The 20,637-nt window shown below is 40.5% G+C and overlaps 1 long non-coding RNA gene across 1 annotated transcript; it reads left to right on the plus strand.

Annotated features, from left to right (window-relative positions):
* Positions 1 to 17,431: 17,431 nt before the first annotated feature.
* LOC146001998 (uncharacterized) lies at positions 17,432 to 20,337 on the plus strand. Its single transcript, XR_014443661.1, has 3 exons — positions 17,432 to 17,468; positions 19,374 to 19,443; positions 20,020 to 20,337. It is a non-coding gene; the product is annotated as an uncharacterized LOC146001998 (long non-coding RNA).
* Positions 20,338 to 20,637: the final 300 nt, after the last annotated feature.

The raw sequence follows: 20,637 nt of genomic DNA on the forward strand, positions 1-20,637 counted from the left end.
GAAAGATCTCGTTGTAAAGTTGGTCTTTGTAATCCATATGGAACAAACTGACAGTATTTGCTCGAAAGGCCAGGGATGACACAAAAGTGCCCCGGAGAGAGGTCGGTCTGACGCTCGAACTAGGGAACACAGCCTGGTTGACGTTGCCACACAGTGCGCGCGAACAAGATACACTCTTGTTCCGCTCTCGTTTTGCATGTCACATATGTGGCACCAGCGCAGTTCTGCCCCGCCGCCTATTTTCATGGCTGTGTGTATAGACTTCGAGACATGGGGTGCGGTGTTTGGCAAATTTTGCACTCTTGCCAGATTGACCTGTTCATAATTGGGTTTGTTCTGTGGTTTGCGTCAATGTATGTTCCTGTTCCGTGATTGAATGCCATCGGCATTGATTGGAAAGAACAAACAGGTAACCCCTTCTTATTTTTTACTTTCTTTTTTCTCTCTTTCTGCCTCCCCTACCCCCCGTTTTCCTAGCTCTTTCTTCGTTTCTGAATTTCTTTGTTACTTTTCTTTATGTTCTTCGTCCTCTCTTTCCAACGATTTGTTCTTTCTTTCTGTCCGAGGAAGGGTTGACGCTTGGATTAGGCAACACTGCATGGCGAACGTTGCCAGAACCAGGGATTCTTGATCCTCGTTCGCTTAAAACCGATTATATTCATGCTTTAAGGCATAGACGCCCGCAGGATATCTTCTATGGAGAAGCAGAGAAATATTTCATATACAGTAAAACTTCTCCTAACGGACAACTCTGAATAGCGAACACCTCTAAATTACGGACATTTTTAAATTTCCCGCCAGAAATAAATGGGGTTTAACGCAAATATAACTTCTCAATAACGGACGGGACACTGAAAACTCACTCCCCAACGCAAATAAAACTTCTTAATAACGAACAGCCTGAAAGAAAACGGTCGCAATTCCTGGAATTCGATACAACAATGGCCAGTATTTCGAACTAGCGCGCATTGTTTCATGTTACACCGAACGTATTTCTTTCTAAAAGTGCAGACAGCAGACACTATTCTTTGTGGTTATCTTGAGAAGTGTGTGCCACTTCTGCTACGATGTCGCAGAAACGCAAACTTTAGTAATATTACTCCGTAATAGTGCCCCTTCAAAAAACACCACTTGAGTTTAAAATTATCACGTTCCTTCATCCCCATTATAATAATTGATGTAAATTACTGTGACCGAGATCAATTTATATGTCTGAAATAATATATACTTTTAGGTTAACATTCATTTTCCGGAAAGGGGGCGAGTGCCGGCCGTCGTACTTACCCCTAGAGGCACAAAAGCGATGTAAAATAACCAGAATAGAAATAGATTTTGGTTTGTGATAAAATACAACCATCTAAAAATAGTAATGTAACAATAGCAATAATAATAATTTTAATTATTATTATTATTATTATTATTATTATGTCCCAACACAATTGAGTAGCGTCTGGTATAATTTGACAGTTCAAAAAGCACTTTTCATGGCTGAGTGGAGTTCCACGTACTCCATTCTACGTCTCCCCTTATTCACATCAAAATGCCCATGTAAGATGAGCAGGAAACGCGTTTTTGAGCAGGCCCTTGGTGGTTCCATAGCAATGGTTTAATAAAGAAATCTCTCGAGAAATCAGTAAGCCTGGCAACACTGACTCGGACTGAGCTGAAGTCTCCTCCCCGCTGCCCTCCCCCATACCCGCGAGGGCTGTGCTGTACTGCGAAAGTCTTTTTCCCTGTGGTTCCAGTCTAAATACTACGGGGAAAAAAATAAGAGAACATAATAAATTATTAGTTACTGGAAATTATAGTTAAAGAATCACTTTATTACCATATCATGCAAGGCTTCTGTTATCGTCATCCTTACGTTATGTCCTTACACAAAAATTAGAAGGTAGTGAAGTTTGTTAGGAAGATTATATATTTACAAATCATAGAAATTTTAATGTATTTAAATACTAAACGCACGTTCATGAAAATAGGCGGCTGGGCAGAATTGCGCTGGTGCCACATATGGGAAAAACAAAGCAAGAGCGGAACAAAAGTTGCTGGTTCACGCGCACTGTGTGGCAACATCAACCGGGCTGCCACAAAAATATTTAGCCCTCGGTTTGCGTGCTTGTAAAATTGTACTCCTTGGGAGGAAAAAAATCAAATATACCTCATTGGAAAGCTACAAGTGTCTGCTTTTAGACAAAAGCAAGAAAAAGTGATTTTACCTATCTCTGTTCTCTATTCAGAGAAAAATGTTTGTAAAAGTGTAATTTTGTCGTGTATTTTTTATATATATATATATAAGTCGAATTCAATTGTGTGTAGCTTACTTGTGATTGAAGCTTGTTGATGTGGAAATATATCAGCCACATATAATGGTACTAGCAGCTGTGGAACAGCCACAATTAATGAGTAATTATGATGTTGCAATCTTGGAAATGGCCAGTACAATGGTAATGAAATGCGTATCAAAATGATGGACGTAGAATAAAAATCAAATTTCCATGTTTCATTCTTTCACACTGTACGAATTGAAAACAAGAGAATTGTTTTTCTTGGCAACCGGTTCCCGCGCAATTCACATCGTTGCTAAGAAGAAATGAGCTTTGTTGCCAAGCGTCTTGCCCGCGTCCAAGCAGTTTTGACACGGGAAATGAGTCGAAATAATGTGTTGCGCAAGGGAAAGAATTGTAGAAATGCCTAAATTTCCTTTTGTTACTTCTGTGTTTACATTCCTGCCATGAATTATTGCCTGAATTCCCACATAGCCATGATAATTCTTACGTGCATTCTATCCAAGCAGTCGGCCTCTCACCAGTTCGCGTGTTTGTTCGTACGCACAGTATTGAGTGATTGCGATTCTGTGAAGTGATTAAACCAAGGTCTCAAGTGCACGGCCGAGTGTTTTTGGGGGTTACGTCAGCACAGTGAAAAAGGTATGTATAGAAAAAGGGAACAACAAAAATTTGCATCAACCCAATATTGGGCGAGTTTTTGCAAGATGTTGTGAAAAGAAAGATACACGACTTTTTTTAAAATTATCCAGTTCGACAGAATCCATTATGAACAGCATTTTATACTTTTACCTTTCACTCATTATATTTATTAAAAATTTATTAGTTTTTAGTCCTTCTGTCTCTCTTAATGAACCGCCGGCCACCGTGGTGGAGTGGTTATCACATCGCGCTGCGACGCCAGGGGTCCCGGGTTCGAATCCTGGCTTGGACATGGATGTTTGTGATGTCTATTCATCAATTTCATCATATCATCATTCATCCCCATCTTCGCAAATTAGCCAAAAGTGGCACAAGAAGCGAAGAAAAATAAATCAAATCAAAATCAAAAAAATCAAATCTCTTAATGAACCCACAACTCCTTGCTTATTACAAGAGTTGCAGCTGTGAAACAGACAAGAATATAAAAGCAGTATTTCAGGTGAAATGTATAGCAACACGTTAAATGGTGAACCCACCACCACTACTCGACACGATGATTAAATTAATTTTGCGAGAAAAAAAACACAATTTACATTAGTTTTTGCTCGAAATATATTTTAAAATATTAGTTGGCGTGAAGGCATCAAATGCGCATTTTTTTTAAATATAATTTTTATGCGTTGCTATCGCTAGTACGCACCTCGCACTGTTTCCCTTTCTTATGAAATCGCTGTACACAGCAGGTGCGTTATTATTGTATACAGAGAAGACTGGATTTCTCATCGACTTCATTCATATTGTCCTCATCGAACATCCTTGCACTCAATATATCTGTTTAAATGTGCGACATAAAATAATACTGGGAAAATAATGTTCATATAAAGCCGAGTTGAGTTATTTTCTATCTTTAAGTCTACTTTATGCACTGGTATGCTAATCGGGACTGGACTTACAGTTTAAAGTGGGATCCGAAGCTCCACCGGGTATTGAAGGAGACGACGTTCATATGAAGTTAACAGCAAAAAATAGACCCCCCCCCAAAAAAATGCAGTACAGCAGTACTCCATTTGCAATATGAGAAATATTTCATTCATTATTTTAAACTGTGACAATACTTTTGATCGGCTCGACGGAACGCACTTGCGTAATTCTCGCAGCGAGTGCAGCGAAACGGCAACGCTGTGGAAGTCGGTTGCAGCCCGCGAAGTCTGAGTTTGGCCGCAGCCGGCCATACGTCATGCAGCCATTTACCATATTAGGAGTGCGAAAAAATAATTAATATCTAGAACCATATTGGAGGTACACACGCCAAACTTCTGGAATTTGATCAAATGTGTTATATCAACAGTTTTTTGCAATTTCATTGAATTTGTAATTATGCATTTCAAGTTTGCACGTTTCCCTAAAATGCCAATTTTTTAAGTATCTAGTAAAAATATGCATTTGATTTTTTCTACAGAGGTGCAAAAATAATCAAACTTCAAGTACAAAAAATCTCAAAATTATATGTACAGTCAATTATTATGAACTGTATGGTGTTAAGTTCCCTGTTCGTGAAAATTGAAAGAAAAAACTACACTTTTTAGTGATTTTTTTATTATAGTAAGAAAACGAAGTTAAGGTTAATTTTCAGATAACGCTTATTAAAATGTAGATACTTGAAACTTTCCAATGAGGTATATTTGACTTTTTTCCTACAATGGAGTACAATTTTACAAGCGCGTAAACCGAGGGCTCAATATTTTTGTCACGGATAGTAGTTCGAGCGTCAGACCGACCTCTCTCCGGGGCATACAGGCCTCCCCGACGGCGCAGTGGTAGCGTCGTCGCCTTGTATTCAAGGGGTCCTGGGTTCGATACCCGGTGGAGGATCATAGTGGCTCGGATTCCCTTTAACCCTTTCGGCCTGCAGCCGCCCTCTTACAACTACGATGCCGGCGGTTGATTGATGACTTCTGACGCAGTATTTAGAACTTGTTTTGGAACCTGGCAGGTGCTGCCACTTCATCTTTGAAGTTAGATAATATATATTGTGATAGGTTGCAGACATGGCAGGTGCTACTCCTGTTAAGTCCTCATTTATTATTATGAAAATAATTTATTTATGCAATATAATGTGTATATATTCTAATTTCTATGTTTGCTAATATTCTTATTTTTAGAATCTTTACATAGTTTTCGGTTTCATTGATTCTGTTATGTGTAGGGGAGACCGGGGCTACTTTTTACAAGGGGCAAGTTGTTACATAGAGTTTTCGGTGACTTCCGCTAGGGTAATCAACTAGTCCCGGTCTCTCCTACTCACACAGTATTTGTTGACGTACACAAATGTGCACATCAGGTTTTTAGAGATGTCCTGTGTGCTTGTAAATAGAGTAAAGAATAATTTGATTTGCTCTTGTTTCTTATATTGCCGGGTGCTAGTAATACCTAGTAAATACTAATTTGATTGGATTTTGTGTTAGACATTTTCGATTCAAAGGAATATGGCCACATATACGTATGTTGTGCGATGGAAACACATATGTTAACAAGATTAACTGCATTTATTACACAAACTCACAAACAACGTAACACTTTACATTATAACGAAACTACGTTCACCATTCCAGGTCCTGTTTGCACAGACTCTTGTCTAGCAACAGTAGCTTGTTTCTTCTTCCTCTAGGAGGCAGCACTACATTCCTCCCAGAGTTACAAAAAAAAAATTAACAAGGGTACCCGTATCTGTCAGGGGGTACCTTAATCCTGGCCGATCTTCTAGACACATGAGGAGTGAATGTTGGTCGTGGAGCAGCGTCAGCGTCTTGGGGTTGATGGACATCAACGTCTGGTTGAAGTGGGGTGGTTTCGGAATCCGAATTTCGATTCTCCGCCGCGCCTTCTGGTCCGGGTGGACTATCATCATCCCAGGTTTCTGGATGGTTTTGTTGTCTGTGTGTCCTGTGACGAATCCAACGTGAATGTACCACTCTTTGAGTTCCATCGGCAAAGCGCACTTTGTATAAGTGAGTTCCACCCAACCTTTCTACAATATCTGCCTCCTTGAAGTTAGGTGACAAGTGCCTCGGTGATTGAATCCATACGGTTTCGGTAGGTGAAAATGTTCTGTATGATTTGCTGTGGTTGCTCCTAGGTTTCAAGAAAGGAGGAGCTTCTGTCCTCTCGGCATCTCTATTATGATCACCACGTATACAGTTCCACTATGTTCTTGGACTGAAGGTGAGGACTGAGGCTGCAGGAAGACTACGTTCCTCTCCCAACCGGGAATTCCTCAAAAACAGCAGGTACTCTGCTAACTTTGCATCGAACTGTAAAGAAGTCAGATGTGTGTGTTCATGCAACACCTTAAACATGCCAGTCTTCACCGTGCGTACGTACCTCTCTGCAAGCTCGTTGCCAGGACTGTGGTACGGCGGTATTGTGATGTGTTCGATCCCGAACTGCTGGCAAAAAGAACGGAACGTGATGTTGCTGAAAGTTGGACCATTGTCGGAAACTATTGTCTGTGGAATTCCGAGAGTCGAGCATGACTGAAGAATCCAGCGTATGGTCTCTGGTGTATCTAACGACGATACTGGCCAGACATCTATCCAGTGACTGTAAGCATCCACAAGCAACAGAAACTTCCTCCCAGCCAAGAAGAAATAGTCTACGTGGAGTCTTTGTCCTACGGATCTAGCTTCTGGCCACCTATTACCTGAATCTTTCTTGACTTTCGGACTTGAGGATTGACAAGTTTCCTCTTCAACTGATCTTTTCTTGATATAAGACAATCCGCTATTCGATGAATGTGCAGCATCTTCACTTAACGGCACGTGTATGGTGTTCGATATCGGCTTCATTACGACTACACCAGTGTTACAAGAAATGACTGGATCTGAATTCGACTGCGAGTGTTGAAATTGCTCAATCTCTGTAGATATCCCTAACATAGAACTTGCCGACTCTGAGCGTAACAGTAGCGTTCTCCAATCCGGAGTAACGATATCTAACCAGGTACGACCTATGAGTGGATAATTTAGATGTTCCTTGCACAAAATAACAGGAAGTGAGTAAGTCGATCCTGAGTGGGTAAGTTCCAGTTCAACCTGTCCTTGCACTGAAAGAGCATGTTTCCCTACGCCATATATTTTCATAGAGGAATGGTTAATATCAGTCATTGGAAACCATTTCCTGAATGAATCCGCTTGGAACAGAGTTACGGCAGAGCCTGTATCGAGCTCACATTGAATAAACTTGCCGTTAATAAGTAAATCCTTTAACATTGGATTCCTTGATAAAGAATAATTGGACGTAGGTGACCCGATGATGTGTGAGTCACAACTGTATGAGACGACACTAGGTAACCATGTTGTTTGCTCATCAAGTGAACTTTGAGATGTTGACATCTGTAAATTTGTGTGTTTAGTAGTTTGCCCTACGTTATTACTATTAGGTTTCCGTTTAAACTTCTCCCTCTTCCTACACCGCTTTTGCCAGTGACCACGTTTCCTACAGAATGAACAAACAGAATCCTTGGCTGGACAGTTGTATTTAGAATCATGTTTGTACGTACAGTTAGGACAGCTGTAATCAGTATATTTCATTCCGTGAATCGTTGGATTAGGCGAACTATAAGTATGTTGTTTTGTATGTTTGTCCCCTTGCACTGGTCTTCTTGGAAATTGGGTTGAGGTGCGTGAAACTGCTGACTCTTGTTTTACACTTTCTGATCGTATTAACAATCGGGTTTCTTTCTCTAACATTTCATTTTGTAATGTCAGTTCCTGACATTGCTGAAAGGTTAATGACTGTACTGAAAGTAACTTTCTTCTAGTAACTTCAGATCGTATGCCCAATACTATCTGTTCAACTAAAGCTTCGTCCAGATAATTGCCGTAGTTACCTTTTATGGCTTGTTGCTTCAGCCTTATGACATAATCAGAAACGGTTTCACCTTCCTCTTGTACACAACGTCGAAACTTATATCGTTCAACAAACTTATTAGTTACAGGTTTGTAGTGTGACAAAAGACTATCCTTTAGACGAGAATACGACAGATTCTGTACAAGGTCTGGTGCGACTACATTTTTCAAGACTTTAAATGCCTTTGCACCTATAAAGGCGATGAGTATAGGAACTCTCTGATCATCGCTGAACTTTTGAATGATACACAACTGTTCGAAACGTAATAGATAATCTTCAATGTCCTCTGAATCTTCGTCGAAAGCGTTAAATATCATGTTTGTGTACATATTTATGACTGTATATCCAAACGTTTAACCTAACAACTATGAAAAGTGAGTTTTCACTTATAATTATACTTGATATGCATCGGACCACAATCCATCTATGAACGTGACAAAGCCCTTGTACGTTTCATGAATATAACTTGTTTCCACGTTAGAAGAAATCTTGATATATATATATTTACATCACACTATTTTTGTAAGAATTAAACAATGTAGACGGTAATCCTTAGCGTGTTATGTCAAATTGCGTCAAAGCAACACGTTTACGATTGCTACAACAGCTTGTTATACGAATGAGGACAGTCAGTCCGAGATGAAAAAAAACTTACGGAAATGTAAGGTTCTTGCAAATCCTGCAATCCATGAAGAGTCAAGTTCTTTTATACCGACTGCGCCATAATGTTGTGCGATGGAAACACATATGTTAACAAGATTAACTGCATTTATTACACAAACTCACAAACAACGTAACACTTTACATTATAACGAAACTACGTTCACCATTCCAGGACCTGTTTGCACAGACTCTTGTCTAGCAACAGTAGCTTGTTTCTTCTTCCTCTAGGAGGCAGCACTACAATATACACAATACCAACCCACAAGAAGGGATATATTATCAGATATTATTTTGTAAATTTGGATTGTTCACATGTTGGACATAAAAATGACTATTGCATTATCCTATTCTAACTGCGTGGGAGTCTATTACCCATTTGCATATCGTCTAAAAATAAAAATATAGAATATAGGAAGATAAAAGTGCACGGAGAATATTCATTTTATATTTCTCTACTCTATTCTACTCTACTCTACTACTATTTCTCACCGCGACACGTTTAGAGGATGTAGAGGTAGGGCCCAACACATTCTCGATCTCGGCCATTTTGAAGGTGATGCCATCAGTACTGCGCTCCGGTTGCCTTTATTCCCCAGGGTTGCCCCCAGGTACCCCCATTCATTTGAGACTGGGTGAACCCCAAAGCCGCTTATGCGGAAACAAACCAGAAAAATTCCAACCTTAGATCAACCACCGCGGGAATCGAACCCGGGTATCCCATGTGGTAGACGCTCAACCGACTAGACCACCACATTTTCGAACTGGAGATAAAATAAGTTATAAATAAAATACATTACATATATTATTTGGATACTAATGTGAGTTAAATTTTACTTACAAATTAAATGTATTTTTATTCCAATTTGTTAGGTAAGAATCAAGAGGACACCTGCAGTAAACTTTAACCCTAATGTGTATCTGACACTGTGTAAGGAACAAATTAAGTAAATTATATATATTTTCTTATATTTCAGACCCTTCACATGACAAAAAACATCGTGCCTCCCCAATGGCGAAGTGGTAGCGTCATTGCCTTGTAATCGAGACGTCCCGGGTTCGATATCTGGTGGAGGGACATAGTGGTTCGGGTCCCACTTTAAACTGTAGGTCCAGTCCCGATTAGCCTTACTGTGCATAAAGTGGACTTAAAACACCAAATCAATCAATCAATAAAAAAAACATCGTGCTAAACCAAAAAACTTTCTGAAAGAGAAGGAAATGGAATGCCTCTTGAACTGCTTGGAAAATGGCAATTTTCAGACATTGATGAAGATGCTCTTTATGAAGCTATATTGAAAGACAGTGAATTGGGTAATTACGATGAAGTCGATCTGAATGGGCCACATAGTGATGGAGATTATTCGCAAAAATATAAACTATATTGCATGGCTTATAATACTCAGAATACTACTACAAAGAATTACCATGGAGACCTGTTGTACACAAAAGTGCACGTCTTGTATTTCATGAAATATAATACTTTGAACAAAAAATTCATCATTTTGTGTTTCCTTACAGCAAAAAGCAAGTTTTTAATTATGGTGATTTTTATTTTTATGAAACCGAAAAATCAGGGCTGAAAGGGTTCAAACTGTAGATCCAGTCCCGATTAGCCTTACTGTGCATAAAGTGGACTTAAAACACGAAAGCAATCAATCAATCTCTGGAACATACGGTTGTCATCCCTGACCTTTCGAGCAAATTCTGTCAGTTTGTATCACATGGATTACAAAGAGCAACTCTACAACGTGATCTTTCATTCTCTGAAACCTCCGAACACACGCGGTTGTGCTCCGACGTGGCAACAGCGCGAACTTCTGCCAGCCGCCTAATTTCATGGCTGTGCGTTTAGTTCTATATACACAGTGATTATGTAATAGCGTGCAGAAAGGAAACAGGAAATAGGTGAGTGGTGACTCCACCACTGAACAGTTGACGATAGGGGACATAGGTCACTGAAGCCAGCGAAACATGTCGAGCGCTAGATAGCGCTTACAATCGTCGATAGGAATCACCAATAAGTGGCATGTATGCACAGGTAGTCACACTACTGACGTACTATAAACTTTGATTTACGCGTACAAGTTACCTGCTTATAAAATTGGAAATTAGTGCCTTAGCATTGACAAGCTGTTAACACCGTTGAATTAGGCACCTCTCAACAGTTGTTCAAAATGACAACTGCCAACCACAATGAAACATGACAGTGGCGTACGAGATGCTGCCACACCCTTTCAAATATCATTGGTGTGTTCCATTCATATCACAGTCGGCGACAATCCTGGCAACTAATTCCATGCCCGTTTCATGAACATGTAATTTAAGTACGTAGAAATTTTCAGCGAAAAATACTGGCTCGACCATGTCTCTAACCCGGGTCTCTGGCATACCGTGCCATTGCTCTAACCGCTGAGCTACCGAGCCGGCCTGGTCTTGCCTGATTTTTTGCTATCGCTGTTTTACCTGCGTGAAATTGTCTCTGCCAGTGCTACCGCAACGGAATCTGTTACCTTTGAAAAACAGTAGACTTCGACGTTGCTGGTTCCTCCCAGCGTAGAAATGTTAAATATTGTAAATTATGCACACACAGGAGATGTACTACGTAGAAATTTTCAGCGAAAAATGCGGGCTCCAGCAGGACTCGAACCCGGGTCTCTGGCATACCATGTCATTGCTCTAACCACTTTTTTTTATTTATTTATTTATTTATTTATTGCGTCTTGTTTATCATGGCGAAGTTAAGGCTTTGTAGCCTTTTCTACCACTTAACTATGTTTACAACAACATTTAAACCATTACATAGGAAGGTAAATTTTAAAATATAAAAAGAGAAATATAAAATTACAAAGAAAAAATTACAGAAAAAAATGATAAGAAAAAAAATACATATGGGAATAAAATCCTAACCTATACACACGAACATACAACAAAACACACACATACACACACGCACACAATCAGATATTCATGACAGTAGTCAGGGATTTGAAATATTAAGGTGAATAAGGATTTTCAGTGTTGTTCTGCGCTTAACTGTATGCAATTTATCACTAAAATATAATGTGCTAACTATTTGTGCCCAATAAAAAATGTTTTAATTGCGTCTTAAAGACATATACTGAAGATGAGTTTCGGATTTCGAGGGGCAGTGAGTTCCAAAGACGAGAAGTAGAAACGGTGAAAGATTTTGAATAAAAATTTGAGTTATGAAGGGGGATGAGTAGTTGAGTTCTCCCTCGCGATCTGGTGTCAAGGCTGTGTGATTCGGAAAGCATTGAGAATCTGCTCGAGAGATAAGCCGGTTCCTTTGAACTGATTGCCCTATAGAGAAGGGTGAGGTTGTGTACCTTTCGCCGATCAATTAATTTGAGCCAATTTAGCTTTGTAAAGAAAACGGATAAATGGTCCCTATATTTCAGATCGAAAATAAAGCAGACGCAGGTGTTTTGTACTCGTTGAAGACGTTGAGCGAGATCATCTGGTAATTCGGAAAAGACAGAATCGCAGTAATCGAAGTGTGGAAAAACAAGTGCTTGCACCAGTTTGATTTTAATGCTAACGGGTAGAAAATGTTTAAGCCGAACAAGAGCGTGTAATGCAGCGAAGGCTCTTTTACTAGTTAAATTTACGTGATCTGACCATGAGAGATGCTGATTAAACATTACGCCCAGATTTTTGGCTGTTTTACTTAATTTAATAGCTTTCCCTAAGACCATTATGGGCGGGAGGGAAGAAATTTCAAATGCTGAAAGCATTTTTTGTGAACCTATAATAATAGTTTGGGTTTTAGAAGGATTAATTAGTAGCCCATGATTAGCTGACCAAGTACTGATTTTGTTCAGATCATAATTTATATCGCGAATTGAATTTTCAATATTCTTTGGAGGAAACGACAAATACAGCTGAACATCATCTGCATAGATGTGATATTTGCAGTGTTCGAGTGCGTCAGGAATATGGTTAATGTACAGAGAGAAGAGGAGTGGACCGAGGACGGTTCCCTGGGGGACACCGGCGCTGATTGATCGCCACGACGATTTCTCACCAGAGTTGAAGACGCATTGTTGGCGTTCATTAATATACGAACGGAACCAAGCTACGGTTGGGTCAGAGAAGTTGTACAGGAAGGATAGCTTGGATAGCAGGATGTCGTGGTCAATAGTCTGAAAAGCTTTACTAAAGTCCAGAAGTACAAGAATAGTTACTTCTTTAATGTCCATGGCGTGTCTTATGTCGTCCGTCACGTTGATGAGCGCTGTGCAGGTGCTATGGTTGCGCCGGAATCCCGATTGGAGGGGATTCATTAGATTGTTTCGTGATAAGAAATTACGCGTTTGGTTACTGACAACGTGTTCGAGAGCTTTGGACAGAGCCGGAAGAATACTTATCGGCCGGTGGTCGCCGAGGCTGAGAACTTTCTTTGTTTTCGGCAGAGGGCGAACCTTAGCCAGTTTCCAAATCGACGGGAATATGCCGAAGGACAGGGAGAAATTAAAAATGCCTGTTATAGGAACGAGAACGTACGGGAGAATTTTTTTAATCATTAGAACAGAGATTTCGTCTATTCCCACAGCAGTGGATTTTATTTTATTGAGAGCTGACTGAACATGTTCTGGCCGAATGGGCGAGAAGAAAAATTTTGGTGCGGTTCTGTGAACGGTGGTCGAAATCGTTCGTATTGTTTCTTCCCTTACATTATTGTCCAGTGTTTGAACTTCGCTGAAATATTCGTTCAACATTTCTATGGAGAAGTTTAATTGATCGTTCCTTTTTTGTTTACCAACCCCTAAAGTTTTCAGTTTTTTCCAAATAACATCCGACTTTTTCTCATAATTCAGAAGATCGTTCGCGAATCGACGCTTTGCTTTCCTGACCTCTTGGTTACAACGATTTCGTAATATTCTGAAACTTTCGAAACTGCCACTTGCCGACTGGCCGCGCTTTACGTCCCTCCGATGTTTGCCGTAGGCTCGATCCCTGGCTGCCATGAGCTGCCGCAGGTCGTCCGTCAACCACGGACAAGGGGGGCGAGAGACGCGTTTCTTTTTCACCGGGGCGTGCTTGTCGTACAACTGGAGAATGAAAGTGTTAAGGAGATTCACCTGTTGGTCGAGAGTGGGCAACGTGCTGATTACGTGCCATGGGAGAAGGGCGGCGTCGGCAGATAATTGCCCATCGTTTATGTTTTTAATGTCTCTGTAACATACAAGTTTGGCTTTGTACTTGGGAACGCGCAGCTCATAAGATAAAAATATCATGTCATGGTAAGAGATTCCGGGTACTGGGGTTTGTCCGTGACTTACTACGCGTGATGGGCTGGAAATAAGAATTAAGTCGATCCACGATTCAGAGGTTGGAGTGTGGTGAGTTGGGTCGAGAGGACAGATGGAAAGGTTCAGAGCAGACACCGTATCCCGGAACGACGTGACTTCTTTCTTTGTGCAGCAGAGATCGATATTAAAGTCCCCCAAAATTATCGAATGTTCATAGTTGGGCAAGAAATTCCCGATTTCATTTTCGAAGTTGACGAGGGAAGTGCAAGGAGGTCGGTACACTACGGACAAAAGAACCTTTTGTTGTCTTACGGTGACTTCGAGAATGAGGAATTCCGAAGAATAGTTATATTCTCCGTGAGATTGTCCTATTACTTTTGCGTTAATGTCTTCCCTTAGATATATTGCTACTCCCCCGCCCCTTTTTCCGATCCTGTCTCTCCTAAAGAGTTTAAATCCCGCCACATGCACCAGATCGCTCGAGAGGGACTCTTGCAGCCACGTTTCGGAGATTAAAAGAGCATCGATATGTTCGAGCGTGGAAAATATATTTTGGATCTCGAGGAAATGTTTGAGGGCGCTCTGGGCATTTATGTGCGCTACATTGAGGTTGCCGGCGGCGAAAGTTGACCTGGGTTTGGGAAAAAAGTTTACAATCGTCTGCCGTGAAGGGGGTGGGGAGGGGTCGGTCACACTTCTTGGGGAGAGGGACAAGTCTCCGAGTTCCGCAAATGGGCTGGATGGGGGCGTTGCCAAATTTACAGTGACCAAATTACCGGTTCCAGCCATCGCAGAGAGTTGAATTTCAATTTATTGGATGATCCGGAAAGGCATGCTATGTAAGGAATTATAAGTCTACTTACCAAGGCGGCAGAAGAGATGATGTTTGCAGAACACTGAAAACCCTTTGCAACACACTTAAGCACACACACACGCAGATAAACATATACACTAACACGGAAACACATAAAAGAATAACAAATATATGTAGAAAAGAAACTTGCACAATGTATGTACAACACAGTTTTAAAATGGACGCTGAGCTTTTTTATGTCCATGTCTCAGGGTGTCCTTTCCCCTCCACGTTCACTCGATTTTTTGCAAGTCCTCCATCGTCGTGACCGAGATCTTATGCCCGTTGCTACGAAGTATAATGATCCTTCCATCCTGGGTCCAGACGTTCCTGGGGCCGTGTTGGTCCTTAGCCCTCTGCAGCACCTGATGTCGAGCGGCCGTCAGGGATTCTGTCAGAAGGAATCTTGATCCCTTCAGAGCTTTCTTTCTCTTCCATATAGAATCTCTCGTACGGTAACTGCAGAGGCGGAAGATGATGGGCCTCTTCCCGGACTTCACTGCGTCCGCCACTGTTCTCCTCTGGGGACCGATGCGGTGGGAACGTTCAATCTCATCGATGCTGATGTCCTGCATATTCAGGTTCTTCCGGATCACTTGAAGAACGAGCTCGTCCGTGTTCTCGCCGGTCGTTTCCGGAATGCCGTGCAGCAGGAGACAGTTTCTCCTGGAGTACATCTCCAGATCGTCGATCTTCCGGGCGTTCTCGTTCGAAGATCTCTTGAGAGCCTCGATGTCCAACTTTACGGATTTCAGCGTTTCTGCGGCCTCCTTTTTGAAATCCAGGAAGGCCGCGCTCAGATCTTGCAACGCCGGCTGGACTCCGGTGTCGGCGCTACCAAGGGGTGTCTGCTGTCCGGCGATGTCCCGCAGGCGGTTCTCAAACTCCCGAAGTCGCTCCTCCACGCTTTCCACACGGTTAGACACCACATTCAACGAGGGCTTCGGCTTTGTCATGGTAAAAATGCCGTAAAAAGTATATTCATATGATGTTTACGTCACCACTAAGAGGCTTGTCGTGAACACTGACAATGCTGGTACTTGATTATATGGAAGATGGACTTTGATCGTTAAATGTACCAGCCTAGTGGAAGGAAAGATATGGGAGCTCTCGCTATCCTTGCATCGTGCTGTCCGCCCCTAAGCGGAAGCTTCCCCCATCACACTTCATTCACTCACATCATTTCATTTACATTTCTATTTCAGGACTTTTCAGGACATACAATCACAAATATCCATGCCTTACCCGGGACTCGAACCCGGAACCCCTGGCGTTGAACCACTGGGCTACCGAGCCTCCCTGGCCTTACCTGATTTTTCGCTATCGCTGTTTTACCTGTGTGGAATCGTCTCTGTTAGTGCTACCGCAACTACTTGCAAGGCATTTTTCGCTGAAAATTTCTACGTAGTACATCTCCTGTGTGTGCCTAATCTACAATGTAATTTGAGATATTCCCAGTTGAAAAATCGTGATGATTTAGGTAGAGTGACCTCGCAGGCAAGATAATAGTACGTCCCCGTCCAATCCAGGGAACAGGAAAGGTAGCATCCAGATGATTGCGGTCATCCACACTGAAATGAGGTGGTGCTCTGTATCTCGGTACGGTGGCTTCTCCAACCCTAAGTTCCCTATCGCAAACTTTCCACTGCTACATCAACTATCTCCTATTTCCTTTTCGCACGCTTTTACTGAATGAACCTGTATAAAATATTTTATTTATGCTTATGAGGAAATACTGGAAAACGTATTAAAAATTCATGAAAAAGTAAAACTTTAGTAGAGCCAAACATGGAACAGAATGCAATCAGCAAGTTATTGTTAATAATAGTAATAATAATAATATTCGATATCGGTAAGTATCAGCTGGAATTAATAACCGATACCGGCCCATAGTGGTTATATTTCTTGTATACTGAATCGAATTATAATCAAAACATGAACGTGTGTATTGAGACAAAGAGTTGAGTTTGCTTGCTTAAGTTGGTATTTTAATTCCATATTATGCACAGAAAGGCTAATCGGGACTGGACCTACATTTTAAAGTGGAATCCGAACCACTATGTGTCTCCACCGGGAATCGAACCCGGACCCTCTTGATTGCAAGGCTACGACGCTACCACTGCACCATAGAGGAGGCCTATATTGAGTCAAAGAACGGAAATAATAATCATAATATAATAATAATAATATGCATATCTTCCCTAAAAGATAGTACAAATAAAAAATTTGTGTACTAACACCTGTATCCCACAATGAATTTTATTCCCCCGGATCCCCCCTTCTTCCCATTTCCAAAATAATTCTTGAATTGCAGTGATCCTACCTCTCATAATTCTTCAAGAATACAAGGCAGTCACATTCATTACACCTTAGTTTGTCCGTACAGGAGCTAATGAACCGTTACCAGCATATTATGAACATCTTCACAGCTATCTCTTCCTTGAAATTAGTAATTATATAATGTACAGAACACAATATATTATCTCACCTTTCATTTCGCATTGGAAATATAGAAGGAATGTTACTAAACGGGTCCTGTATCAACTGGAAGACCATGATCTGGCACACTGTCATTAGTTCAACGGTTGATTACAGGTGACACTAGTAGCGGAATCTTCATGGTAGTAGAAGGTGCCAAATCTGTGCCAAGGACAGAGAATTACTTTCGGCCAGTTTGCTGTAAAAAATCTTGTTCCCAATATGTTATCTGCTTGAATAGCGCGAGGAGTTATTGTTAGGTAAATGACTAATTCGAAACTAACTACCATATGTATGGAGCCCGTATAAAAACACTGCGAATTCAATCGTCCTTAACATTCTCTCTCTATCTATCCAACAAGGAAGGTGAGTTGAAAAGTGTCCAAAGTTATTCATTTGAAATGTGATTTGCTACGGTTATTTGTTCATGCGAAGAAACCTTTTTAATATCGCGACAATAATGATCCTGTAATTCTATTTCCTGAGAATTTTGTGCAATACTTGGAAAATAGTGTGTTAATTCAAACTAGTATAGGAGAACGCTATTTCACAAATACTGCTCGATTCTCAGACGCCTCTCTCAGCTCTTTCCGTAATAATATGTATTTGTAAATTCGTTAATTGCTGTTGTTAAGAACTACCCCACAAGAAACAAGTATTGCATTGTAACACAGATAAATTTTCATCCCTTCCAAGGATGATTTTATTAACTTCATAATACTAATATAATAAAAAGTTGTTCATTGATCAAGATTCGCTTTCAGGTGTCAAATATCAGTGTGGCCGTTGGCAATGCCATCTGTGCTGTAAAACTGACACTAATAGATAGAAATGCTCAATATTTAAATAATGTTCATTGTTTTCTGAAAAGTAATATATTAATCCTAATTGCATTGGAAAACGTTTATGGAACTGAAGAATATATACCATTGAAAGTCGTCTTGTTTCGTTCTGAATTATTGCACAAGACGATTAAGTTGAATTGTGTCTGGAAGTTCTTTATTAAACTTTCCTTAAGCAATGATATATATGAATTTTTTGTCTTTAGCATCGCTTTCTGCACTTTTCGCTAATTGCGACGATGATAATGAATGAATAATTAGATGAAATTGAGGAAGGGACATTCTCTAAGAACAGCCATAACTCGAACCCGAGAACTTCGGTGGTCAGATTGAAAGCTGACCATTTAACGCCCTCGGCCACCGAGCCGGCAAATATTTATTTAATTGAAATATTATAAAAACAGCTAATTAATTTTAGATCTGCATATTTTTCGAAGGTAAGAACCGATGAGAGGCTTAGTTAAATGTGGGTATTTGCATTAAATCGTTAGAATACCGGTTATCGGTAGAGGTGATATGAGGTTAGTGGAACATTTAGTGCTGGCTGGGAGATAAGTGGAGTTAACCAAACTGGAGACATGGCGATCTTGGTAGTTCTTGAAGCGTCAAGCCCTTGTATCTGCCTTGCCTGTATTAACCCTCCAATTTCCTTGTTAGCGTTGTTTTTAAACCATATCTAGTAATAAGTATTGCAGCAGCATTTTTTTGAAAGTACAGGATGTCCGTAAAGTTACTTACTACAACTTTGATGCCATGCAGCACAACTTGTAATTGACATAAAGAAGCATATCATTCCCCATTTGATTTACCAACGCATGAAGTTTTATTGTGTATTAGACCACTTCAACATGCGCACCTCTGAAGGAGCGTACATCTAATCGAAATTCTAACTGTCTATACCCTCTCTCGTATATCCCTGTCAACTGTGGCAATGGAATTCTTATTCTGGCCTTCAAATCAAGATCAGTGACAGGAGTTCTATACTCTGTGTCTTTGACATAGCTCCACAAAAATAAGTGCAGGGGTAATGTCAGGGGATCTAGAAGGCCAGGCAAATGGACAATCGCTTACAATCCAGCGTGCTGGAAATGTCCTGTCCAGGACATCTCTCACGCCTAAGGCCAAGTGTGTTGGTTCACTTCTTATTCAATACCTGACAAGAAAAAGACTTCAGGCGTTGGTGAATCACCTACAACAAAGTATCTATTCCTCTATGTCAATTACAAGTTGTGCTGTGTGACTTCGAAGTTACAAAATACCTTTTGAGACAAGGGTGTACTGTTATAGGAGTTGCAAATTAGAAATTGTATGCTTCGCTGATCGTTTTCCACATTAAGTACTGAAATCCTAATAATAATAATGCAATCCTAATATACCACAGGAAAATCATGGATGTATTTTTAAAGTTGATTTCTGCATTATCTTTCAGATACCCCAAAGTCATCTCAACAATGGCCTACTATAGGATATTCCTTTGCGTTGCCCTTCTCTTGTGCTTGGTAAGCATGTTTAATGTGTATTGATATTATCATTCGTGTTGGGTCTCCACGTTCAGCATGATAGGAAATTACTTCTAAAAGTCAGGCATTGCAAGAAACTTTAGTTTCCTCCCATAAGTAATACGTTAAAGTTACTGTAGTATTCTGCATTGATCTAATTATAAACACAAAAGAATTTCAATTGATCCATTAGGAAAGTAAGTTCTGTAACCAAAACGGCAGATAATCTATATTTGTTGCAAATTCATTATAGTCAGAAACTTTGAACAGTTGTTAAATAATTTTTCATATTACGATAAACGCAAGTGTGTATAGACCTTCGTTGAAGGCATCTGCCGCCTATCACGGCATCTGCACGGGAAAAACCAGAAGCACTCCTCTTACAGGCCAGACCTGACACTTCTAATCTTTGAAGCAGTTCCTTCCCGAACAATCTGAAAGAACATGGAAGATTTATTGGACAAGGTTATACAAAAGCTTGTTTCCTGGTATGTTAAGTGCCTTTACCATTTCTGCTGGTTCTTCTCCATTCATATTTACAAAAGCCTTACTTTATTCCCATTCTATTACTTGCAGGTGAACTTGAGTGTCAGCCAAGGCATGTTCAGTGGAAATGACAACGAGAACGATAACGCAGTGACGAACGAGATCAAGGCTGAGAAGGGTCCAAGCAAGAACATGCAAACGGTCTTCTCCTACTTGGCCGGAAGCCAGGCCGCCAACAGCCAGCACGACGAGCCTTACTGCTGCGGTTAAATCTCCACCAACAACTCCTTCCTATTAATTTATATGGCGCTCTGTGGTTCTCCGTGCTCTTCCATTGGGTCGATAAAATGGCTGTCCTCTTAACCTCAAGAATCTGAAATTTGTTTAATAAAGTACTCTTGCATAAATATATAAGTTTGTGTTTTGAATTCTCCTTCTACAGAGTGTTTTGAAAGTAGTGTAACATGAACATCATAATATATACTAGGTGTTTCAGATATAATTGAGGGGTCACAAAAATGTATTGCAAGTAAACTATTGAATGTTAATTAAACCAGACCTGAACGATCGAGGAACGCAAAAAGTTTGTGCGCTTGTGTTTTGTTAAGCTGGGAGTTCACGTCTCTGACGCTAGGCGACACTCACATCACTCACAGCGTTTTGTGTATGGTCCCCAAGATCACCGGAACTTTTTGACTTATTTTTGTA

The sequence above is a fragment of the Lepisma saccharinum genome, chromosome 18 (genome assembly GCF_977018435.1).
Source record: "Lepisma saccharinum chromosome 18, izLepSacc3.1, whole genome shotgun sequence".
Taxonomy (NCBI): Eukaryota; Metazoa; Arthropoda; class Insecta; order Zygentoma; family Lepismatidae; genus Lepisma; species Lepisma saccharinum.